Source organism: Saccopteryx leptura, chromosome 1, assembly GCF_036850995.1.
Source record: "Saccopteryx leptura isolate mSacLep1 chromosome 1, mSacLep1_pri_phased_curated, whole genome shotgun sequence".
In the NCBI taxonomy this organism is placed as follows: Eukaryota; Metazoa; Chordata; class Mammalia; order Chiroptera; family Emballonuridae; genus Saccopteryx; species Saccopteryx leptura.
Window position 1 is genome coordinate 91083045 of NC_089503.1, and position 27883 is coordinate 91110927.

General features: G+C 34.7%; 1 protein-coding gene and 1 pseudogene across 7 annotated transcripts in view; one reads left to right on the plus strand and one right to left on the minus strand.

Annotated features, from left to right (window-relative positions):
- GRIA4 (glutamate ionotropic receptor AMPA type subunit 4) overlaps positions 1-27883 on the plus strand; it is a 385805-nt gene that overhangs the window by 98648 nt on the left and 259274 nt on the right. The gene's annotated exons all lie outside the window — the stretch shown is intronic.
- LOC136389705 (polycomb group RING finger protein 1 pseudogene) lies at positions 1767-26015 on the minus strand (annotated as a pseudogene).

Sequence of the window (27883 nt, forward strand, 5' to 3'; positions counted from 1 at the left end):
CTCTAAACTGCTATTTCACCTTCTGAAAATGGGGATACTACAATAATGTCAAAGTTGTAAGAATTAAATGAAAAATACTGTGAAAATAATTGACAGGAAATAAATGTCAGTGTTTCTTTTCCTTTGTGACAGCAGTTTTTTTTTAATTTTGTTAAATTTATTGGGGTGAAACAGTTCAGAACATTAAATAAGTTTCTAGTGTACAGTTCTATGATACATCATCTATATATTGCAGTGTGTTCACCACATAAAGTTAAGTATCACAGTATTTTTTTAGAAGATTCAGTTTCAAAATACATGTATGTTAGAGGTAATATATCATTAAATTAATGTAAAGAATTGTTATTGTGAATAATTAGAAAAATGAATTCAATTTGCTCTTATTTACCAAAAAAGCCAATATTACCAAATGAATTCATACTTTTGTCTATGCACCTCTGTGGCTAACATCTTGTAATAAGAAATTGTAAAGTAGGATAAATGTTTCTTCCCCTATGATAAAGAAACAGTGTATCTAATTCATGCTAACCTGTCCAAGGGAAAAATCTGTAGATATAAAGAGAGAAATCTTCAGAGAGTAAAGATACACTAAAGGAAAAGGAAAAGGTCTAGCAGTATATACGCTTTGTCAGTCCTTTCATTTACCTGTTATTTAGACCTTATTTGTATAAGAAAATACCGTAGACCTGAAAAAAGGATGGATGATGCTAAAGTTCATCTCACGTACATAAAAATTACAAGATCAATCATATTTACTTCTCAGTAAAAAGATTACTCCAGGATTTCCTGGGTTTGATTCCTAGTCAGGGCACACTGGAGAAGCGCCCATCTGCTTCTCCACCCGTCCCCCTCTCACTTCTCTCTCTCTCTCTCTCTCTCTCTCTCTCTCTCTCTCTCGTCTTCCTCTTCTGCAGCCATGGCTCAATTGGAGTGAGTTGGCCCTGGGCACTGAGGATGGATTCATGGCCTCTGCCTCAGGCGCTAAAAAATGGCTTTGGTTGCAAAAAAGCAAGGACCCCAGGACCCCAGATAGGCAGAGCAGCACCGCCTAGTGGGCCTGCCTGGTGGATCCCAGTTGGGGCACATGCAGGAGTCTGTCTCTGCCTCCCCTCCTCTCACTAAACTTAATATATATATATATATATATATATATATATATATATTTAAAAGATTACACCAGCAAATCAGTCTATCCTATTTTCTGTGCATAATTTAAAAACTGCATTATTTGTTCCCTTTACCACACTCAATGAATCTTTTCCACATAGGATTTTTCTTAACACTGTAAAAGCTTTGAGCGAATTATCTATGAATAAATCATTGCAGTCCTTTTTTAAAAGTATAAATATATTTGGCCTCAAGCCATTTGTCATAACTATAACCAATGCTCAAAAAGTATGAACATAATGGCAACAGATGGAAACTAAACTTTTGGTGATGAACATGCTATATATAGTGTATACAGATAGTGAATTATAATGTTGCATGTCTGAAACTTATATAATGTTATCGACCAGTGTTACCTCAATTTTTAAAAACATGACCATAGCAGAAAAATAGGAAGAAAAATATTTTTTTTATGAAAAAGAAGCACTGGAAAAATTTTATAAAGCAAAACCATATATTAAGTTTAAATATAAATTTATTTTTTAAGGTTTTTATTTCAAAAAATAAAGTCACAATTAATATCATATTAATATCTGGGACGGAAAAGGGAGGAATGGGGCAGGGCTTGGCCCCTGTCTCCTCTTCGCTTTCACACTGTATTATTGTAAAAGCAAAGTGATGGTCATGTGATCACTAAGAACTTCAATGTCAAAAAAAAAAAAAAGCTGCACCTACTGGGGATTTAGCACCAAGTGATGATACAGGACCCTCCAGGGATGGTGAATCTTCAGCTCTAACAGAACATCGGACACATTTGTTGTTCAGGACCTCTTATTCTTGTTTTTGCCAGAACGCAGCAAATCCAAGCATAGGCTCAGGGCTCACTCACCACTGCAGTAGAAGTGGGCTTTAGAATGGTTGAACCTACTGAAGGGAAGGCGGAAGTTGCTCTCTGCTGGCTCATCTCGGCTGGGCTGGACAACTTCATCCCAGCCTCGGGACTGGTGGAATTCTCAAATCCGTTTCTATTCACTGTCTTACAAACCAGGCACTACTTTGTACATGATGTCCTGCAATACTCAGTCTAGTCTGAGACTGAGCAGTGGCTGTGTCTTGCACATTGGCATTACTGGCATTACTAGCTGTTTTGGAAGTTTTTCAAAATGCAACTTGCGGAAAATATGAAGACACACTATGACGGTGGTGGCATCCACAAGGTAGCCAGCACACAGGCAAACCGATGATATACTCATTAAGCCTTTGATCTTTACTTGGACCTCCTCCTCCTTCCATAGTCCACTTTGTGCATTGACTAGAGCTAGTGCTGAAGCCTCATCTGGCCCCTCTAAGGAGACACCATCTTAAAGGATGATCCTGGCCTGCCACTTCCCAAATTTAAATATATTTTAGAAAGGTAACTGTTAACTCAATATTTTTATATATGATGAGATGTTCAATTTCATGATGAAGATATAAAATAAGTACTTATCTTTAGAAATCTAAGCAAAACTTCTAACGCTTTCTAATATTTACAATATAATATAGGAAAATACCTGAATACATTTAATTGTGTAGGTATGGACACACTCTCAAAAGAAATTTACAAAATGAAATCACTTATTAAAATGATGGAATTATTAGATCTTTTTAAAAATTTTTCCCTAATTACTTTATAAATAAAAACCATGCTTAATTTACAAAAGCATCATCATACATTATATATTCTAATTCTACCTGTAGTTGTTTATTCTTTCCTGCATGATCTACAGGAGATAAAAGCTCTCAATAAATTTTGACTATCTCTCAAGAAACTTTTTAAAATGGGGGTTGTACTCAGGAAAAATAGTTCAGAAATTATTAATTAATATATGTTAATTAAGAGCATAAAATGTTTTAGTTGCACAACCAGACCCAGAATAGATATTAAAAGTAACTTAAGGCTGTTGAAGTAACACAAAGATAATTTAAAAATTACTAGTAACTAACTCAGAAGACTGGTAGCTGCAGAGAGGACTACACGTGTGTTGATAGGCTGTGAGCCTGTGTACTTCAGTGAGTTTAGCTGTGCACAGCTGACTTTACTTGTTACTGTCATCAATAGACACCACTAAACTAAGATAGGTCTTGCTACAAAGGCTACAAGATTTAGGTTTTCTTTGAGCTTCCTGTATATGAGAATTTTAGAAATTATGCCTCAACTTTCAAATTTAAATTTACAGAAACATTATTATTTAGAGGCTACATTTGATATATAAACTAAAATTAATTATTTTTTGCTTTTTAGGAATTAATGATCTGAAGCTTATTTTAGTCATTTTAAACTAAAAATTATAAATACTAACTGGAAAATACTTTAACTTATTAAGAACAAATAAAAAATCCATTGAGACAAAGTTATTAGTGCAATTTTATGTAAGAGAAATTGTGCTACAGAGTATGTCATAAATTAAATTGTATTTAATTTTTAATATTTTAATGATTTGATACCACTGTTACATAACCTAGGTGATTACTTCCTTTACAATAAATAGTTGGACAAATCCTCACGATACATTAATGATATTGTCTTCCCGCCACAAATTAGCAGTAACCTCAACTGACAGTTGATCTTGGGACCTAAATATTATCAGACATAAGACTAGTATAATGTATTGTAAAATAACATCAATTATCTTACAAAATGTAAATGGTTTATATCTAGTGAGCCCATCTTGAGAGATGTATTTCAAAAATATTTTTTTTCAGATACACCAGGAACCTATATTGCTCAAACTAGACATGATAATACAGATAATTATTGAACTGTGACAGTAACATCTGCTTTTGAAATGTAATACCGTTATACTGTACAGAATAACTCTGGTCTTAAACAAGTTTTAGGCTAAGTTGAAATGGACTTGGAAATTGTGTGTGTGTGTCTGTGTGTGTGCGCACGCGCTCACGCACATGTCCTTGCATGCATACATGTATTATGATTGTTTCAAAAAGTGTCTTTGACAGCCTCCTGTTAGTAAAGAGTTTAGATTTGGTCTTCTAATGTCCAAAAAACAGTCAAACTATCTGTTTCTAGTATCTAATGTAACGGATTCACCATCAACCAACAATTCGGAACCTGTTATCAAGGTCAGACTTGATGACAGTCACAACTGATTGCTGTACAATTCTTACTTTTAGAAAATCTGGTGTACAAATAATATAACTTATGGATAATTTCTAAAGAATGTATTGTCAAATAAATATAAGCCTAATCTTTGGATTGAGGCTAAAAAACAATTACTTATTTACCAAAGATTACCTTGACACCCTGCAGTGCTGCCAATCACAACAAAGGTTATAATCAAAAGATGCTGTACTTTACATACTATTACATCTATTAATTACATTTGCTCAAGGCAGGTGTTGAGGACAGTTTTCTACCATATCACTGCCTTCCCTATATGAAGTTTCATGCTTACAATATCTTTTAGAATTTAACACTAAAGCTTTCTTCCACTTATAAACGTATGTTTTATCCTCAGTGGAAGTAAGAATATTTAACTGTCCATTTCTCTTTTTGTTTTGCTGGCCAAGAAGCCTAAAGATAGATGTTGTAATTCATAAGTCATTTTTATTAACAGTCAACTGATTATACAAGAAATCCAATCAGAAAGAGATCACTCACATCAAAATAAAAAAATTAAGAAACTCTACACAGAAAATTCTGAATTTGAGTCAGTTCTTTGAATATGGCATAAATTTGGATATTAAACCATCATAACAAATCCAATATGTCTATTCTAGTTATAATAGGCTAAGCTGAAGTAACAAAAATACCTAAACATTTAAGAATCAATAAAAGAGAAGTTATAATTCTACAATGGGTTTTCAAGTCAGTAGGGTATGAGTTTTCCTTCACTTGGTCTTTGGGGACCCAGAATCCTTTCACCTTATGGTGCTCACATCCTATAAAGCATCATGTCATCTGCTTTCAGCTGGCAGGGAAAAAAGTAAAAGTGCATATGGGAGGTTAAATGTGTTAAGCTTGAAAGTGACTCATATCATTTCTACTCATTTTCCTTTGGGAAGGACTTATCCTCTCAGCCCCCAGTATCTGCAAGTGAGGCCCAGAAATGTAGGAGAACTGAGTGCCAGGACTTTGCCACAAGTGTGAAAAATAATCAATTAAATATAAAATACAAATAGTCTTAGTTATAGTAACAGGCACTTTTATTAGACAATAGCTATAATTTTCCTGTGAATTTTGTATCAGTTATAATGCTCTCTTTTCCACATATGCAAGGACTTTAGCTATACACCTAAGGTCTCAGAATCTATTGATTAATCTTAGATTGACAGGACACCATTCTATATCATGAGACATATTCCAGTTATGATTAAATGTAAAGTAAAATAATTTTATTTCTACAGTTTATTGTGCAATGGATATGTTTCAAATGACTTTCAGAGGCTTAATGGATAACTTGGTTTCTCAACTTTCTTAATTTTTATAATTTTAACTGGTCATAAAGTACTTAAAACAGTGAACATTTTAGTTTCTTAAAATTATTGCAGTCACTGAAACTCTAAAATGTCTATGCTGTAACAGAATTTGATGTACAGTGACTCTGTTAGAAATGGATTGGTGGGCATTGTCCCAGAGACCTCGTACTGTACATTTTTGCTGTACAGATGTGCATATTCTGGCTGCATATTATTACCAGTATATCAGTGTACCCCAGGAAAGTTCCCTAGAGTAACTGTCCGGGGGTACAGAGAGTAGAATATTTGTAACATTAATACTGCTTTCTCTAAATGGGGTATTTCATGAGGTTTTATAACTCAGCAGAAATATCTGTATGTAGCAGAAGGCAAAAATTATGTAAAAATGAAGAATGATTGAAAAAGTCACACTCAAATGGACTGTAATTTGGTACTGAACTAGAGAAGATTCTACATTATAATGTAAATTATCTTGATGCCTTAATTTCAGAAGAGCAAATTGTTCTCACTTTTTACCACTCAATAGGAAGTGCTCTACTCTGTAAAATTAGAAACTGAATCTTTGATTTTTCCCCCTCTCTGTAACCCTTATTATTCAGTTTTACATAGATGTTTACTTTAGCAAAGTCTTCATGATAATTTATTCATCGATCCGTGGAATATTCAAGACAAGTGAATGCTTTCCTCATTATTTTGAAAATAAGGTTGACATTTTCTTTAACCCCATAGAAAAAGGCACTACAAAAGGGAGATTGGCCTTCAGAATTCTGAAGTGCCAGTGCAAATGGATCCAGTCCCCTGAGCCACCTTTTCAAAATTTATTTTTCTATGCCAGACCATGGCAAGCTCCATGGCAGGTAATGTTTCTATGTGACTATAAATAGGACATATTTACCTAACAAAAGATAAAAAGAAAAAATATGTAAGTGGGATATTCTGCTTTTAGCTGGGCTACTCTAGCAGTTACCTTCTTAAAGCCCTCAATTATAAACCATTAGAAAAGGTGAAATAAAGTTAAACATTACTCTCTCCTTAAACAAGATTCTGCTTAAGAAAGACTGTCTTTAATTAATACAATGACATGTTCCAAATTACTAACAAAGACATCATTACAGATTAGTTTCTTTTCTTGGAAAGGAGAAGTATTCATCCTGGGGGAGAGAAATACAAATGTCAATAATAATATATTTTTCCTACTTGTAAAGCATCTCACTAAGACTGACAACAAAAAGGAGATATAAAATGGATCCTGGCCCAGTAGCTTAGCTGGAGCATCATCCAGAGGCACGAGGGCTGTGGGTTTCATCTGCTGTTGGGGCACACGTAATGTGTGAGACAACCAATGGTGTGCAACTAGGTGGAACAATACATTGATGTCTCCCTTTTGCTCTCTTCCTCTCCCCCTCTCCCTTTCTCCCTTCCTTTATCTCTTTCAAATCAATAAATTAAAAAAACTTTAAAGAGGAAATATAAAATGGAATACAACTGACTAAGATATTTAAATGCAGGCATTATTCTCCTGAGAAAGAAAATGGATCATCAGTTAACTTTATACAAAAGTCACAACCAAAGTTATGTACTATGGTCTACCCCCATATATGAACAAAATAAATGTCACCTTAAAACATTTTGGATGTTTGTATCTAAACAATAGGATGATTATACCTGCAAAGTCAGTGTACAAAATTGTGTCATTATACAAGTATATAGAATACATGTGTAGTACTAAGGGACAAATCAATTGAGCTATGTCAAGATATCACTTTTGCAATTATTTAAAGATATATAATTGGGTCCTTGGTAAATTTACAGATGACTGTATCTTGTACAGGACTCCTGGCAAAAGTACCGACTATATGGTACTATAAGCACAATCTCTCTCCTACCTAAGTTGTTGTGATGCTCCACGTAAGGCAAATGTCAACAAATTTGGTTGGCTGGACAGATATGTGGATGGATGCTTGAGTCAGATGAAGAAAAGTGCAGAGATTTTGAACCCAACATAAATAACAATAAATAACTCTTTCTGAACCTGAACCATGATAACACATGTAGAAAAGAATGAGGAAACTGTTCAATACCTGCATTGGACAATTACCTAACAATTACCTAGCACCTGCAAGCATGATTTTTAAGACATGATGCAATGCAAATATTAACTATCAATATCATTATCTTTCAAAGAAAGTGTGGAAGATGTCATAGCTTATGATATGACAAAGTGCTATTATTCATAAGAATTCATAGTTAAAATCTTTAGAGATAAATTATTTGCCTCTTTGAAGGATTATCATTTAAAATGTGTAGGGAACTCTATTGAAATTTTTTGTATACTATCTACTACAATAAGAAAATTTATTAAAAGAAACTTTCTTAATTGCAGGGAGTTAAAAAGACCAGCTACATAAAATAGGTTTGATTATTTTCTTACCATTTCTTATGTAGATTCAAGGTCCCAATGAGGTCTCTCTTTTGGTTTTGGTAGTAGTGGTTATTTTTTTTTACCTAGGTAACTAACATCTCTTAAAAGGAGCTACTGTGGAGGCTTGAGTCTCCTGTTAACTTTGGTGCTGATGGCAGGAGAGGGAATGCATACGTGCCTTTCCATTCCAATGCTCTCTTGGCAGCTCATTCCTTTGAGATACCAGGGTATTGAAATGGAAAAGATTTGTGCTTGCTGAAGTTCCTGGAGCAAAATTCTTGTCAATTTTAATCAGCTACCTACCTAGAAATTTAGAAGCAGCAATGGGGCACAAGGTAAGGAGTTACGCATGAGTGAGCTTACTGTCATAGGTATGTCTTTGAGCTCCATATTTGAGTCATAAACGTTGTTGCAGCACTTATTCTTAAAAAGTTTATCTCCCCCCACTTTCTCTCAAACTTGTGGCAATCTGAAGAATTGACTTTTTGAGTCATTATTTAAAAGGAATTTGACTGATGACAGTTTAACTGTATGAAATTGATTTCTAGAACAGACAAGCTGAACTTCTTTAGGCATTGATACCTGATCTTTGGATTCTATTTTATATTATAAATTTAGAAAATGCTACAAAGAATTCTAGTTTTCATTCAAAGGTAAAATGACTAAGTAGAATTCTCCTTTCCCCCTGTCATTCATTGTGTTTGCTGGACAGAATTGTGATTGGCATTAGGAATTACCAAAATGACTTAAGTAACTATAGTTAGTTTTGCCAAGAGCCACTATATTTTGGGAGGTTAGGATGCCTGTTCTGTGTTGAACATATCTTTCACCAAACCAGCAATCATCCTTTGTATACATATATGCTGTTAAGTTTTTGTAAGTATAAAAAACAGGTCATTGAAGAATTCTGAGCTGGCAGAACTGTATATATAATTATGAACCACATTAGAGCAGGAACTGAGTAGGTCTCAGGACATGGCAAAGTGGGCAGCAGGCACATAATTGACACTCAAGACAGAGTTTATTTTTTAACTAAACATGTATGTTGGGAAAATAAGTTTGTAAATTGTGATTTTTATGCTCACTTTGTTTAAAATGGTCCTGCCAGGTGAAACTGCTAATTTCCTTCCTGCTTGGGAAGAGCCATTGCTATGCTAATGTGTGCTGGATGAGGTGTCTTTGTGGGCTCAGATAGTTTTTTAGAAGAGAAGAAGAAGGAGGAAGAAGGAAGCCATATTTTTTGCAGAGAAGGCAGTCAAGATGGCAGACTGCTGAAGGAGAAGCCAGTTTGTGCAGTTTGTTCAGAGAGAAGGAGATGGGGAATCAGAGGGGACTGAGACTTGTGGGGCCTTTGATTCTAGTAAAAACTGGAAAAGGTTTTCCTGGTTGTGGAACCGGAGAATATGTGAGTAGGTTTTGAAGCCCTCTGTGTGTTTATGTTTACTCGCCAACTGGTTGCGAGGCTAGAATAAAGCCATGGTCCACCAGGCCATGGTCCACCAGTTTTTGGCTCCGCTGTTTCTTTACCATCTGTCCGAATCTAATGAGAGCCTGCATGTGCATGGATGGCTGTGATGGCTGCGGCTTCTGGCCATACAATGTATGATCAGTTCATATTAAAAACTAATGAGGACACTCTCATCACTCATGAGCTTCTTGAAGTCCCCAAGTAGAGATCTAAATATATATCATAAATATATTTCACTTTTCTCCCCAAGTGACTCAGAGGGTTTTGGCTAAGTGGGAGGGAGAAAGCTGATGGAAAAAAGAGCCTTAGTTGGCATGGATAATATTCCAAACAGTGACTATTAAAACTACAAGTGTAAAAGGTTTCCTGTAATATATTGTATTTTTCACAGCAACTAACATTTAAAATTTTAAATTTGCTCAGATTTTAAAATTGCATTTGCTCAGATTACCATAAAAAACTGCCAGTTAGTATTTTACTCATTCTATTTTAAGGTTCCTTATAAGAAGTGCTATTGTACTTTATTCTTTAATGCATTGTGAGATATATTCACCTCCGTCTGCAAACAGAACCTCTTCTGCTTTTCTAGACCAAAGGTTAAAATTATGTCAATATAGTATTTTCTTTAGCCGATAGTATTGTTTTTACTTTTAATTATGTGTTAATATTTTTAAATTATGAGGTTGCTCATAAAATTTCAAGTTTCTGAGTTTCCCCAGAGTATTTTAATTTGCACCATAGCTGGTCCTATATGTCTGCATAGCAACCATAAGTCAGAGTAAAGTAGCATGAAATGTTCTCAGAAAACCAAAACTGTCCAGGAGCCTGATCCTTCATCTTTCTTGAAATGTGTATTTCTCATAAAAAAAATAAAAAAAATTAAAAAAACTTAAAAGAAATGTGAAATAGTTCTTATACCTATGAGTATACCCAACATCACAATAGAAAACGTAAGACCTAGGGAATAGTGTGTACTTTTATTTGTTTTGTTTTGTTTTGTTTTAATGTTAAAGGGCATATACATTGGTGAAAATTAAAAATGTGTAAACAAACAAAATGTTTTCATGTTTAAAGAACACACTTATCCTGTCATTAAGGACCAAGTAGAGTGAGTAAGAAGTCAGCTGCTCCTGACTTGTGAAAGCAGCTTTATTTGCTAAGTCCCTTAGGCATTTATGTTTTAAACTAATACATTAACATAAGTCTTGGTTCCTGTACTGTCAAATAGCTATTCACATTTCTGAGAAGTGTGCAAAAGGATTGGGTAGATAAAACTTCAATCTGTCATGTCACAGAGATACTGCAGGATTTTACAGCATCACAGATTTGGGCTACAGAACAATTGGAACAAATTGGAATATTGTCTCAGTACCTCTAGGGAGATCAGGAAATAAAGTATATATATTTGGGGATTACCTGGAGAGGAGCTATTAAGTACTCCATATTCTCCAGCCTTTATCCAAAGTTTTAAATAGAAAGAGATGCTAGTTCCCAAAAGTGAAATGAGAAGGGGCCCATCTGAATTGAAGAACCTAGTTTCACAGATAGTACTGGATGGTCCTTCTTGAGATCAAAGCCCCATTCCTAGAATTGGGACCTGCTTTCTGGTTTTCATCTATGTAAATAATTGATCACATCATGATTTGGGGCCTATGTGTAAGGGCTTTATACATGTAGGTAGTCTCCTTAACTAATTAAGAAAACCCTTGAGGTTCATTGTAAAAATAACCATTTTTAATAATAGATTACTATTGAAGAACAGTTTTAAAGGGAGGGGATTAATTCTAGTTCTTCTATAGGTGGTTTTAGATTTATTTCTGATTATGACCTAACAATCAAAAATGCCTTTTTTCCCCTCCTGTTTCATTCTACCTGCATTTTCATTTCCCTCTCCCTTCTCTCTTCCATTCTCACAAACTGGCTTGGGAAATAATCTGATTCAAGGACTACTAGAGTTTAATTTTTATTCTCAGCAAACATCAGGACACATGTATTTTTTTTTACAAAAATAATCTATGAACCTAGATGCAAACAGAAACATTAAGGAATACTCTATAATTAGATTTCTTTCATTGAGTCTACAAATATTTAATAATGGTGCAAATGTGCTGTATATAGATTTCTTCTGTATATAGAAGGTCCCAACCTAGCAGGGCTTACAACCAAATGGAAAAGAAAATTTTATTTACACATGTAATTGCACAAATTACTTGTGCAACTATAATCCTGACTTTTATAGTTTTCTCCCTTTCTCTTAAAATATTCGGCCTTTATTCCCAGGATAAGCTAAATCTCATTCTCCCAGTCATTAGTAAGGGGCACAAAGAGCTTACATGGTCCAAGGTACACTGCAGTACTGGTGGTGAGGAGAGTTTTGGTCTTGAGATCAAAGATGGTTTACTCTTTGCAGAAGACTCAGTTTTCATCTTCCTGCATTCAAAATAAAGCTTTTTTTCTCTTAATTGTAAAGGTAATAAATGTAAATTTTAGGAAATTTGAAATAAATTGGAAATCATAAAAGAATATTTTAAATTTTTGTATACTTGACTCTCAAACACAACTTTTCTTGATATCTACTCTCTTTTCTATTCTATTCTATTCTACTCTCCTTTCTATTTTGAAATCATATGGTATATTCAACTATGAACCCTTTCAATATTAGGAAATTAGATAGTTTTCAATTTTTCTCTACCAACTTTATTATTAAGAGGAGACAACTTTAGGTATGAGTCTTTAAAGATTGCTTTCCAGAAACTACTTGGCAAGAAAGCTTTTAAGATTCACTATTGGTATCCACATATTGTGTTCCTCTCAGGTGATATGAATTTATCAGCAATAAATACAAGTTTCCTTCCCATCATGCCTTTACCAATATTGACTATTATTTTTTAAATCTCTTCTAATTTTAAAGGTTAAAATAATATTTAATTTTCAGTTCCTTTCATTATATTTTAGCTTAGCCATAGTTATGTGTATATATATATATATATATATATTATTGCTATAACATTACTGTACTACATGTCCATTGAATTACACACATCAAAAGGTAAAACTTTAGCTAAATATTTAAGAACTTAAATTTTTGACTAAATTTAAATGTGCAATGCATTTTTATAGTGAAATCATATTGCACTAAACTAATATTATAACTGTACTCTTAGAATTCTTCACTTCCATAAATTAATGTATTAAAATTAATATTTCTTCCATTTAGTGATTTTCACTTAACTAAATATTAAAACTTTTAGAGATATAACAGTTCAGTTTTAGTGACCCCACAATTCAATTTCAGAAAGAAAACAATTGAACACTGGAATCTATCAATGAATAAGGTTGAAGAGATAGACTGGTTAAAAGACAAAGAGTGAGAGAAAACTCTCCTAATTATACACAAATATCTCAGCAGTGAGCAATTATGAGAAAGGAAATGCTGGAAAAGTACTTGACATTTAAATGTCAATTTAATCAAATTATACATTTTTTGAAAGGTGGCTGAGTATAACATGCCTTTTAAATTGTTGAAATCATGCCGTTTTCTAAAATGGCCCAGAGACTGAGCATTTAGTTGCCTTAAGCTCTCTTTTGAACCAATATCCTTAAAGAATGACACTGAGTTTTATTATTACACTTTTAAAATAAAAATATAAATTTTATTTATTATATAATATAATACATTTTATTTATTATATATTATATAATAAATATAATTTATATTATATTATATTATATTATATTATATATCTTTTAAGAATAAAAGAAGTCAACATATCTAATGAAAAATAATGATTGGTCAACTTATATAGTAAGTTAATAAGATGACATTCCCAAGGACAATTTAGGACTATAAGTACTAAGAAGGAAGATTATTTAGACTATGGGGAAGGTAGTATACAGTATATTTATTCCCTACTAACTTTATTTCCCTTAATTTTAATAAGAATTAACCTTAAACCCACTGCTTACACCTATCTAATCTAGACCCATGGTTTTCAACCACAGGTTCACAGATAGACTCTTTAATCTTCATACAATATTTTTTGTAGACCAGCACTCACCTGCAGAGCACAGTTGAAAAACACTGCCCTAGACCATTCACTGGACAGAGAGCTAATAATATCCCACACAGACTTCCCAATATATCAGATTTTTTAAAACTATAATAAATAGGTAGAAAATAATCAGAAAAAGATACCCAGGAAAAGAGTTGACTCAGTTTGGCCTCAAAGCTTAATAAAACTTGAGCTTTGGATCTGCATTTTAATGATACAGAGGTAGCTTTTTCTTTCTAGCTTGACAGTCAAATATAGTTCCTATGTTGTAATGGGGGAAAAAAATCTGTGTTTGATCACAATTTGTCACATTGTTAGTGCACTTAAGGGCACTAGATTTAAAAGTCACTGTCTGGATTTGACTATCATCTCTACTACTCAGTTCTTAGTGCTTGGACAAATCTTTTCTTTCTGAGCTTTAGTTTTCTCATTTGTAAAATGTGGATAATTGATATTTATAGGATCTGTATGAAGATTAAATGTGGTAATACATATGGAGTAATTAGACCAGTGCCTGACCAATATAAGCACTCAATAATCTTAGTTATTTCTAATTGCTCTTAGTAGCAAATAACAGAAAATAATTCCAATTTACTTAAATCAAAAAATAATTGATTAAAAAGTTACCAAGTACTTCCCACAATTGCCGGGAGAACTAGTTAACTAGATCTAAGACAAGAGGACATGAACATTGCCCCAAAAGACCACAAAATGGTCCAGTGAGGACACACATGACATTGCCTCATTTGAACCCTGCACACCACTTACATGCAACCACTGCACAGGAACTCATTAGGGCTAAGACCTGATCACCATCCCTGATGGTGTCCTGTGGTGGCTGCTTCTACACATCATTAACACCTCCTTCGATTGGCAGAATCCAGATCATGAGCTCTATCAAAGTCTAATCATGAGTGAGAAACCACACAATTTATTTTGTGGTGGGGCAAAGGTTACTACAAAGAATTATTCTAGGAGGAAGTTAAGAAGTAGAGTCCTTAGAAGAGGACTCTAAGGTATCCAGAATCAGCAAGTGCAAACAAATAGCTAAGATCCCCAGGTTGAGGTACGGTAAGTATTAGGAATTGATGGCTAGGAAAGCGTTCCCTGCCAAGGGTGAAATTTAGACCTCTTTGAAGAGAGTGTAGCTACCACAAGAGACTGGAGCCTCCAAATGGCAAAGAAACTTACCAGAGGTCACAGACCAGTGTTGGTTTCTAGAAGTAGCCAGAGTAGATCTGAGTGGAGGGTGTGAGCCAAGAGAGTCAGATCTCCAGAAGCATTTGAAGTTGCTGTTGTGTGGGGAGTGTTCAGGTTTAAGAAAGCAGCTGCGGGTTGCTGGAGGGTTCTGGTGGGCTAGAGAAGCTTAGCACCTCTGGCAGGGAGAATGTGGTTTGGGTGCCACTGGAGCTCCTCAGAGGTAGCTGCTGGACTCCTACATGGAAAAATAACAATAGAGGACCAACCTGCAAAGGGAACACCTACCTGCTATCACTTTGTAGGTTAACTCTAGCACCCTATGTTGAGGAAGATTTGCATCCCACCCACCAGTTGTCAAAGGAGAATGGAAGAATATTTATAGGTTGGGAACCAGCACAAATAACAGGTTCTGGAATTTTCAGGCCCCAAGACTCATGAAGTGGTAAATTCCCTAAACACAGGAAGCATTTCGGTTAATGGACAGCCAAAAAAAAAAAAAAAAAAGACTATCATCCATTACACTCATATTATTGATTGCATAGTACATTACAGTTTATACATTGCTTTCATATTCATTGTTTTATTTGCTGTAACAAAATGTTCAAATTGTGTAGCCCACACATAAACCACTCTTCCTATCTTATTTTATACTTTCTTTCTTGTGTCCAAATCAGTATTGATGAGTAAATTCAGAACATGGGCGAACTGTCTTTGTCAGATATAGCCTGTACTTTAAGTCATCATTGTTAGTTCAAAAGAGTTAATACAACTACCTCACTGGAAGCAGGTTGCCAAAATCTCTAAAAATAATTACAACCAATGATATCTTTAGTATTACACCATTGGATGAAACACTTTAATTAAGCTACTGTGGTTATAGATATACAGAATTAGAAATGGGAAATCCATATAGTGATTCATTATGGAACTGAAGTTGATTTGCAAATAGACCTGAATTGACTCCCACAGAATGTGAAATTGATGTATTCTCTGTATCTTTAAGGATTTCCTGCTCTCATTTCTTGGTTTCTCTTTAGTTGCCAATAACTTTTTCTCCTATACAGCTTAATACCCCCATCCCTACCGCAGCAACATTAGATATTAATGATTCCCTCTTTGTTCTTTTCTGTTGAATTGAATAATATCACATTATACTGGTTTTCTCCTTATTCTCAAACCTTTCCTGCTAAGGCTATTTTGCTAGCCTTACTCTATAGACACATATTTTCCCTAAATGTTTATTTCTTCTCCTCTAAATTTATTTTTTATAAATCTAAAATTTCTATATCCAGCTATAGCTGTATGTCTCACTCTGCCTAATTGGCATTTCTCTTTTAACTTTGTCCAAGTATCTCCAACTCAATATGTATAAACTGGGATCTCAACCTCCCATGCTTATTTTACCTCGGTGAATGGTGAACACACCAGCAACTTAACGCATTGCTTTAGTAAGAGACTAAGACATGAGTTTTGCCTAATGTTCATATGTAACTGATCACTAAAACCTATTAATTTATTCATCAAGTGTCCACTGGGTCTAGGTAGTTTTCTTCATCTTCGTGGCCCTTGAATTTTTAACTATCAACAGTTTTTGCCTGGACTACTACAATACTGACTCTTAACTTTTCCAGGATCCATTACTCATTCTGTTTGCTTAATTTTTCACACAGCAGCTAGCATTCTAAAAACACAAATCATAATTTACACTCCTGCTTCAAAACAGGAGAATGGCATCTCATTGCTCTTAGGATAAAGTTCAAAAAACCACAATTTCTTTTTCTAACTTATTTTTTACTTTTCAGTTATAATTGACATACATACTGTATTAGTTTCAGGGGTACAATCCAGTGATTAGATGTTATATAAGTTAGTTAGTAAATATCCAGATAAATCTCATACTCAGCTGACACCATCCATAGTTATTACAATATTATTGGCTTTATTTCCTATGCTGTACTTCACACTCCCATGACTGTTCTGTAACTACCACTTTATACTTCTTAATCCCTTCATCTTTTCACCCATCCCTCCAACCCCATGCCAGCTGGCAGCCATCAAAATGTTCTCTGTATATGAGATTGTTTGTGTTTTGATTGTTGGTTTGTTTTTTAGATTCAATTGTTGATAGACATTTATTTATTGTCATTTTATTGTTCATATTTTTTTTATCTCTTTTTGTTCTTCTTCTTAAATGAGACCCTTTATGTTTCATGTAATACTGGTTTGATGGTGATGAATTCCTTCTGATTTTTTTAGTCCAGGAAGTTCTTTGTATGTCCTTCAATTCTAAATGATAGCTTTTCTGGGTAGAGTAATCTTGGTTATAAGTCCTTGTGTTTCATCACTTTGAATATTTTGTGGCAATCCCTTCTGGCCTGCAAGGCTTCTGTTGAGAAATCAGCTAACAGTCTTATGGGAGCTCTCTTGTAGGTAACTAACTGCTTTTCTCTTGTTGCTTTTAAGATTTTTCTCTTTGTCTTTAACATTTAGCATTTCAATTATAGTGTCTTTCGGTGTGGCCCACTTTGAATTCATCTTGTTTGGGACTCTACACTTCCTTGATTTGTATGTCTATTTCCTTCACCAGGAATTTGTTCTTCAAGTTGATTCAAAGGCTCCTTACACTATTTTTTTTTTTAATTCTAATTGGGTAGTTTTTGTTTTCTTGTATTTCAAATTTCTGATTTCATTTTCAGCTTTATCCACTCTACTGTTGATTTCCTGTAAATTATTCTTCATTTCAGTTAGTGTATCATTCATTTTTGACTGGTTCTTTTTATGGTTTCCAAGTCTTTTTTTTATACTGTAGAAGTAAGTTGTCACTAAGTTCATTTACTCTTCTTCTAAGTTCAGTGAGCATGTATATAATCAGTGTTTAGAACACGGAATCTAATAGCTTGCTTGTCTCCATTTTGTTCAGTTATTTTATTGGAGTTTTGTTCTGTTATTTTTTTTTACAACATGTTAGGCCAGCTGTCACTAGTGCCAGGCTTAGGGCCACTTAGCATGAGCACCAAGACCAGATGCTGCATGTTTGAGATATTTTAGTATAGATAAGACAGGTCATTTTTATGGAAAAGGCTTGGGTGAGCCTACAAATTAAGTGAGGAATGGTCTCAAGGAATCATCAGGACACCAAGGTGGGGTGGGCAGTGATGGCCAGGTTGATGGAGACTCAGATATGGCACCTGCCAACTTTGTAGGGGAAGGGACCAGAAAAGGAACAATGGTCTCAGCCAACACTTTTGTCAGGGAGAAGGCTGCTCTTTCAGCTCTTGTCCTAATGCCAGGCAATTTAATTCTTCTCTATATGTCCCTGGAACTTTTTAAGCTGCTTCCCAAGCGCTAGAGCTCAGAGGGAATAAGTCAACTAAGTCTGTGTATGGGTCCATTAAGAGAAACTGCCTGGGACTTCAGCAGCCTTCTGTCTCTCTCAGCCATAATCCCTGCTGGTTTTTATATCCAAAAGTAATGGTACTTCTCTTCTTGGCATTGCAACCCTGGCCTGAGGCAGACAGGTTTGGGGCTGGGACCCCTTGGCCTCAAAAGGAACCTCTGCAGCAGAGATATCCCTTCAGATATTTATCGACCACATATGGGTGTCCAGACCATTCCATGTCTCTGCTCCTCCTACCAGTCTTGATGTGGGTTCTTTTTTTATCCTTAGTTGTAGGACTTCTGTTCAGCTAGATTTTAGGCAGTTCTGAGTGATGATTGTTCTGTAGTTTAGTTGTAATTTTGGTGTGGTTGTGGAAGATTCGAGTACTACATTTACATACTGCTGCCACCTTGACTGAAAGCTTTGTCCACACTGTTCTTTACACTATTTTCCTAGACCTGGATTTGTACTTCTTTAGCCTTATCGTTCACCATATCCCCTTCCTGTCCAGGCACCAATCAAAATAGTATTTCTTCAAATATTTTATAGCGCTTTGTAATTTTCAACTGTTATATCTGAAACAGTGCTTCCCCACTTTGTGACTAGTATACTCCTAGTTGGCACTTAAATTAAATTTGTGATTATTGAATCCTCACTTTTCTCTCCTTTTATAAGCAGTTGTTCCATTTGTTACCACTTTTTCAATGTAACAGTAGGAATCCCAAGTGAATTCTTTACTGGGGTATCCACCAGCATCTAGCACATTGACTAACTCAGAATAGGTGCTCAATATTGTTAAAATGTCCTGATGAAATTAAATACTCATAAATAAATTTCTAATTTTGCATAGTCTCAAAATTAATTAGTACATTTATTTGTTTTTTATTGTTTCAATCTCTGAGTCCTGAACATGATATACAAATCAGAAATTATATACTGAATTGATGTATAGCTATGTTAAACACAAAATATTATTTAAAATACTTAATTAGATTAAATCCCTAGACATTTTATCCCATGACATCTGTGAGCATTAAGACAAAAGAAAAAAATAGAAAAATCAAGTGTAAAAATAGAATTCTACCTAAAGGCTCTATAGAGTAGGCCATGACTTATGAGTCTGTCTGCCTGTAAGTGAATAGAAAAAATAAGCAACTCATTTGTCTTAATCAGCAGAAGAAAATGGAGAACAGTTTATATAGCATGAAATTTACTGATTAAATATGTGAGTAATTAAAATGTGCTCAGACCCATAATGAAAATCTACAGAAGTATTTGTCATATTCTCTAATCTCAATGATTTCATGAAATATCATTTAAATAATACCAGAACACAGAATAGTGCATACTTTTCTTGCTCACAGATCTCCTCCCTGCTCTACGAGTAACAAATACACTTTATAAGTTTTAAATATCTATTATTTTATAGGATGGATCTTGCTATTGAATTATTCCCCTCATTTGAACAGATTTTTTCATCTCTAATTTTTGTCTAAGTGAAGGATATGTGCTTTACTTTGTCCACTTTTAAAGGCCTTAGGCACGTGATTTTATATCTTAGGGATTTACTTTCTTCTTCTGTTAAATAAAATAGTCCATCTGGATGATCTTTAAGGTCTCTTCCAGCCACAACATTTCATAATCCAGAAAAGATATTGTTTCCTTGGCACTAAGATACCCACTTAAATACTTATACATATTTTTTAATACTGACAATAAACAGCTAAAATTGAAGAGCACCGTGTTGAAATGAGCACTGAACATTTAATTTGGCAATATAGCATCAACCCCAAATGTACAGATGGCAGCAACAGTTTCAGAAAAGCCTCAACTCTAGGCAGTCTGCCTTCCATAAATAAATTTGTCTTGATCCACTCTAAAATAAATGTTTTAATTGGTGCTCAATATTTTAAAATGAGTAGAATACTCACAAATATTATATTCATATTTAAACATTCTGTTGGTCATTCAGAATTCCCAGTCACATTGGGCCACTGGTCCCTCTTGGCAACAGTCATAGAGAGATCAGAGTGACTAGCTTCTTTTGCTGAGCAAGTACTCTCAAGTGCATTGCTGATGTCACTACCCTTTCCCTGGCCTGTTCCATCCATTCATATACCCTGCCTAAACCTTGTGGGGTTGGATTTTACATTCTTCATTTAGAGGAAGCTAATGTTAAGTGAATGATCAGGTGGCTGAAAAGCCATATTGAAAGAAGACTCATTAATTCTAGACCTCTCCAAAAAAAGTTAGATATGTTAGGAAACAATTTTGTTTGAAATGTTCATGATTATTCAAAAAACTTTGAATCTTTTTTTTTTTAAGATTTTTATTTATTTATTTATTTATTTTATTTTTATTTTTACAGGGACAGAGAGAGTCAGAGAGAGGGATAGATAGGGACAGACAGGCAGGAACGAAGAGATGAGAAGCATCAATCATTAGTTCCTTGTTGCGACACCTTAGTTGTTCATTGATTGCTTTCTCATATGTGCCTTGACCGCGGGCCTTCAGCAGACCGAGTAACCCCTTGCTAGAGCCAGTGACCTTGGGTCCAAGCTGGTGAGCCTTTTTTTTGCTCAAGCCAGGTGAGCCCACGCTCAAGCTGGCGACTTCAGGGTCTCGAACCTGGGTCCTCTGCATCCCAGTCTGACGTTCTATCCACTGCGCCACCACCTGGTCAGGCAAAAAAAACTTTGAATCTTAATGTTATATAATTTCTAAAATCTATGTGTTTCTTTCAAAGCATGCCAAATAATTAAGTTGTATAGAAAAATTTTAGAATCTCACTGTATAATATATAGTACAGTAAACTTATCTGTCAATCTTTTCAACTTCTCATAAATTACTTTACATATGTATAATGAAACTTTATGTTGAATAATTTTTTTTCATTGGCTACAATAAATAAACTTCATTTTATTTGCTAAGACACAGATGTGCATAAATTTTTATTTTTTTCGAATTCTAATATAAATTCTTATTTTCTTTTGGTCATAAGAGATATTAACTATCCTAAAAACGTTATTAGGGAAAAAATTGCTATTTTAGGGCAAAAGTAAGAAAATATATATTTCAAGTCTAATGCTTTTAGAAAGATTATGATTATACTGATTATACCAAGTCATATTCTATTATAATTTCCAAAACCAAAAAAGCATTTTCTATTTTCATTACATTCAGACACACTCAGATACACTCACAGATGCAGTCAGAGCAAATTATTAATAGTATTCTTTGAATAGTGAATTGTGTTTTAATATCATAGGAATGAAATAGCATTTTTATTCTATATCATTCTGTTCTATAATATCCTAATAATTTAGAAGAAAGAAGTAAAAGGCTTTGTACCTCAGAGTTTATTTAACTATGAAAACTCTAGTAATGGTTCTGACAAAGTAACTAGAGTGGCTCATCAATTCTATTTTGTGTTTTCCATCCTAGTGTACAGCCCAGATGTTTAACAATTGTTTTTAAAATTTTAATATAGACAGAATAATATAGTACCACAATTAAACCAGCCATTGTATGATCTTTACTAACATCTGGTGACTGGTTCTAATAATATATTTTAGAATGGGAAAAATAATTTAGTTTCAGTTTTTATATGGGAAGAAACTAAACAGTGTGAATGGAGAACATTTCCTCTAATTATGGTTACCTGTTAATTCTCTTTCAGAATTATGCCGTGTGTTTTACAGGGCACAATTACACACACCAAAAAAAAAAAAAAAAACTTTTTTGAAACACTGGATACTACAATCTTATTTGTCTCAGTTGTATATACTTATCTTTTTTAAATTGACAAGTAAAACTTGGTTTGCTTTAAAAAGTGGCTTTTTAAACAGAAAACCCATATTCCATAATCCCTTAAGAACTACTCTGTCCTATGAAGTGTAAGTATTCTTATAGTGCCTCTTCCAGCAGCAATAAAAGTGTAATGTCCAATATCCCTTCCGCACAGCAGGATGGAAGAAGTGCTTAGCCAGTGATTTTCTTTTCAAGTGGTAGAGTAGAATAAGCAGCACCCTTGGACTCAGAATTCAGTTAAAAATTGCTCTTTACTCCACTTAAATGTATAAAATTATAGAGGCTGTATAACTTCACACCATGTTTTTTTCTTTTTAAAGAAAAATAAAAATGAAGAGAATAATATCTACCTTGCAGGGCTGTTATAAAGTTTGAACAAGATAATAAATATAAAATAACTATTACAGATCCTGAAACACAGCAGGTGTTTAATAATTGTTGTTTTCTTCCCTTCCCCTTACCTGACTCGCTGCCTGGATGGCTCCCTCATGCTCAGGACGTGGCATTAATAAGAGCATTTCTTTATGTGTATCCTTAGCCTATAGTACAGAGCAGGCTCTCCCGTTACAAGTATTTAAGTTGTGAATTCCAAACAAGTTGAGTGTAAAGTAACTCCTGCAAAATTGTACCATATTAAATATAATGAAGCATTGTTAACTTTTGAAAAGCACAATTCTAAATATTAGATTTGCTTCAAATGGCTGTTGCATTCAAAAGATGAATTAGGCCAAATATCTTCACAGATCTCAAATACCTTTCACACATGACCTCTTTGCCTCCATTTATTCAGTTATTCATTTACAAAACATTTATTGACTGTCAACTCTGTTCCAAGCATTATGCTAGATGCTGGGAGGAAAAAATGATGATTAAAGCAATCAGAGTTCTTGCTGTCACAGTCATGTCTGGTAGTACTGACAGACATTAAACAAATGTCACAAATTCTGCATCCAAAATAAATGATGACACTTCAGTTATTCAGGAAGCCTAATATTCATGAGAACAGTTGTTTCTAAAACCCACTCAGATATCTGCCAAATATTTTACATTTCATTTTTAATTGATGTGATCCACTTTCATGATGTATTTAAATGCTTTTCAGGAAGACAGCTGTGTCTACTCTTATGAAGAAAAGCTTTCACATATTATTTAGATCCTTGTAAAAAATGTTTCTTTAGCATAAAAAGAACCCTACTGCAATTATGTGATGCAGTTATACAGTATATAAAATATAGATGATGAGCTGAATATTTCCATTAAGGAGCCACTTAAAAATAAAAATGTATTCCAAGTCCTTAAATGCTAAACATAAATTCCTTGGTGCCATTCCCTTTAAACTGTGCTTCATGACTAGAAGTTGAGAAGTAAAGAACCAAACACATATATGTAATGATTTAGATGCTTTTTATAATTAGTTTATTCTCCTCTCACCTTCCCTCTTTCTAAAGGCTCACTTGTTGGAGTGCTTATGTTTATATATTAGCAATATAAAAGAATGATATGATCTTTGCAATCCCCAAATTTTGGCCAGGGAACACAACTTGACATTGAATGGAATTTTGCTTCTCGTGCTGAGTATTGCAAATAGTCTTCTGTTTATTCCTTTATAGACCTTGAAAGCAAAATGAGCCATGTTTCCATTATGATGGCCAGACTTTGGAAAGAAATATGCAAAAAAACCTGTGTAATGCTGATGGCTGGGGCCAGGCAGGTACACATCGGATTCGGGCAGACAGTAGAAACACTGCAGAGCCGGAAAGGGTTGGGCCATTCTGTTTAATAAAGTCTCACAACAGTGGACAAGCACACAGACAGAGGAAACCACCTCTCAGGCCAACAAATAGCAAAAGGCCCCTCTCAGTGGCGGGCAGGCAACCCGCTGTCCACAATTTCTAATCTCTTTCTATGCTAGCACCCACAGCCTCATATAGGCCATGTACACATGCTTCTGCCAGGTGCTTACACACTAATCAAGCAAAGTGCTAGCAGCTGGTACACCAGCGAGCAAGCCTAACACAGCTGCCCCATAGCCTGTATATTTTTACTGAGCTCTCACTTAGTTTAACTGAGAATTGAAATGTGCTTTCTAGCTGAGATGTCATAAAACTGAAGGGAAGCATGAGCAGGGCCTGAAAGTGCAGCCCATGATTCTATCTCACTGTGATCTTTGACAGCATTGTCCAGAGCACCCTTAGAGAAGACATCTGAGACAGTGAAAGTCCTTAATTGTTCTATAATTAAGGTGAAATATTCTTATGTAATTTGCATTTCAACATGTCATTTATGGTGATTAGCTTCAGTAACTTTATGTACTGTAACTAACCGCCGTTTAGAAGCCTAAGAAAATTAGCTTTTACATATTAATAACCTATGATAATGCCTTACGGGTATAAATTAATGAATTCTGGGCTCAGCATGTTCTATCCACCATCTGATTGAGCCTTTTCAAATCTGAATATGAGGAGCTTATCATTTTAACATCAAAAATCAGAGAAAGAAGGAAGATGCCTAGCTAATACTTCCTGACTTTGTAAAGATTTCAAATAAACTGTTAGTGTTTTAAGATAAATTATTTTGAAAACCCAGAGGGATGATTAGATCTTTTTACAAGAAAGGTAAGTGGCAAGATTCTGAAAATTAACAGGTAGAGATTACGTATGCAGGATGGAAAACAATGTGATAACCTAGGACCAGGGCTGCTCAGTGGGAAGCTGGGCACGGGGCACTGGACAGCGGGAGGCTCTGCAATGGGGGCTAAGCACTTGGAAGCTGGGCAGTGGGGGGCTGTACAGTGCAGGGCTGTGCACTGAGAGGCGGGGCATTAGGAGCGCTGCACAGTGGGAAGCTGGGCACGGGGCACTGGACAGCGGGAGGCTCTGCAATGGGGGCTAAGCACTTGGAGGCTGGGCAGTGGGGGGCTGTACAGTGCAGGGCTGGGCATTGAGAGGCGGGGCATTAGGAGGGCTGCACAATGGAAGGCTGGTAGTAGGGGGCTGGGCAATGGGGTTGGGCGGCAGGAGGCTGGGCAGAGGATGAAAGACCTGAAATTAACATTTCACTTGCAGTTGCAAACTCTTTGCTGCTGGATAAACTCATAGCTTCATCATATTCTATGAAAATGACAATATAATATCACCCTGGTAAAAACATAAGATGTAGATGTTTTGTCACTTGTAAAGAAGACGATTATCTCATTACCTGAATTTTATATTGTTAAAAAATTAATTTATACTTATGATTGTATTTGATTTTCTTATGAAGAAGCATTAAATTCCTATGTAACAAAAGCTGACAGTTTTCAGAAACTAAGCTTTAGTTAAAGCCCATGGTGAATTGATGCACCATTGGAAGCAGAGAGAGGAGACACATAGATACGTAAATAATTGCCTAGACTCGAGGTAGAAATAAAAAACTAAACTGCCGGAGCAAACTCCACAACCTGAGAGTAGATTTTTGTGGTTTTCAGTCAGTCCTTCCTCACTTTCCTAATCTCTTTTCTTTACTTATTTTTTTTTTTACCAGAAACCATGATTTCATTCATTGGATATTCATTGAGCACCTTTCTTATGCCAATATTATAGCCTGTGAATATATCAGTGAACCAGGCAGTCAGATTCCCTTTTCTTGTGAAACTCATATTATTCTGGAGAAAATAGATAAATAAAATAAGCAATTCAATAAATGAGATATTTTAAATAGTGGTAAGGTCTCGGCAGAAAATAAAACAAGGCCATGTGGGAGAGAGGGGCTGGAGCCCCCCCCCCCCCCCCCCCCCCCCCGCCCAAGAGTCAGGGAAGGGCTTTCTGAGAAGTTGACATTTTGACATTTTGGCTGAGACAAGAACAGTTAGAAGTCAGCTATGGAAGGTCAGGTGAGAAGGAGCATCTCCTGCAAAGCCCTAAAGAGGGATGAAAAGATATTTTTAAATAACAGAAAAAGGAAGAGTTTGGCTGAGTTTAGTCAGTGAGGGAACAGTGGTTGATGAGATTAATAAAGGAAATTCAGTGATATTTACTAAAGCCTTCAAAAAAATTTGCAACCCTTTACAGTTTCACGGCTAGCAGTTTACCTTAGTGAATAACTGGAGACAATTATCATGACATCGTCAGTTAAAATAGCAAAAAAAATACAATACTAATATCAAATGTTAAGAAATTTTTAAAATAAACATTGGCACAAATATCAAAAAACATTTCTTTAAAATTTCTCTATATTTATTGAATACTGTGGACTGCTTCATGTAACATAATCTTTCTCACAGCATGATGGCTGAATAATAAAAAACAAAAATTTTGTCTCCAGAGAGAGGCAGCCACAGTCTCAGAAGTCACAGGTAATCATTTCTGTCTTACTTCAATAGCTGAGACACTCACTGAAGCCAACCCAGGTTAAAGCTGAAAGATCAGGCTCCAGTTAGGAATAAGACAGCAGCAACATTCTGGAATACAATGTGAGATCAGAAATACAGCCATAACCATTTTGGAAAATTGAATGTGGCAAGGAAATAATGAAGTTAGATACATAGATCTGGAGTTCAAGAGAAAGATTTGACGTAGATGGTACAGTTTGGGGGAACATGATTACATAGGTAATTAAAGCCCCAGGATAGGCCATTTTCAATAGAATTATATTTAAAATGAAGAGGAAAAAAATTTAAGGTTTACCAAGTTTAAAAGAGCAGAGGGAAAGAACTGTTCAAAGACACTAATAAATATTTAGAGAGTGGAAGACTACAGTATGGTGTTAAGAAAGCAGGACAAGGAAGCATTTGGGAGATGTTTCCAAAGTTTCCATGCCAGCAAAGGATCCCAGTAAAATAAGAGCTAAAATATAAGATGTATGTTGTAGTTGATCATAAGAAAAATTGATGAGAATGGTTTTGGTGGCTGGGAAGTATAAGAGCCAGAGGAATTGGAAACAGTGTAAATTAAAATCTCCTTTACTAAAGGTGACTGGGAAGAAATAGAAAGAGATAGGAAAAAATAGAAGAAAAAAGAAAGTTCTGTTTTATAAAATTAAAAAGGGTTAAGCTTGTTTAAAAACTTTTCAAGAGACCATGTAGAGAAGAGAGAATTGAGGAAACAGGAAAAGGAGAGGGCAATGGATGAGCATTGGCCTGTGTTCTTCCTGTTTGTGCTTCAGTGATGATGTCAGAGTCAGCACTGCTCTGATGTTCCAAGACCTGAGAGATTGAGCTAGACCATGACATTGATTTGTATGTGATATGGGGCTGTAAAGTAGCATGAACTATATAATAATTTTACTTGGCTTGGCATTTGGAATGTAGAATCTGGAATGAGACTGGGTTACTACTTAGTGAGAAGACAATAATTCATTGACATCATCAGATAAAGGATGAATGGATTATTACCATGTGTTTATATTATGTGTTTAGTTATATAATACAGGAGCCAAGTGATCACATTAGTGAAGCAGAATATAGAATATGCCATTATCATTATGATTGGATTATTTCAGTGAAAGTCTTGATTGGTGTTTGTATATCAAAATATGTATCTAATATCATTGCATCTATTTACAACTAAGCATTAATTCTTGTTTATTTTATCTAGCCAACTTATATAAGACTCAGTTTGTTCCTGTTGATTCTGAGCACATTGACATTCAGTTTAGCTTACTCTAACTGATGCATACATTTATCTAGTTTAAGTTTCCTTGTTTGAATAATTTGTATGATAAACAAGAAATGGCATAAGATACAATCAACCAAATTTTGATTTGAGTGTTTATAAAGCTATATTATAATACTAAATGTGGACATAATTATATTTTAAAATTTAATCTACTGGGCTGAATAAAATACTATACAGGGTATCATATTGAGATAATAGCACTGAACATTTGACTGACAATCTATTCACACACATAGGAAGCTCAATAATAATGCCAAGCATATAATCTAACTTGAACAGACCAAAAAATATTCAAAAAAATAATATTAACAC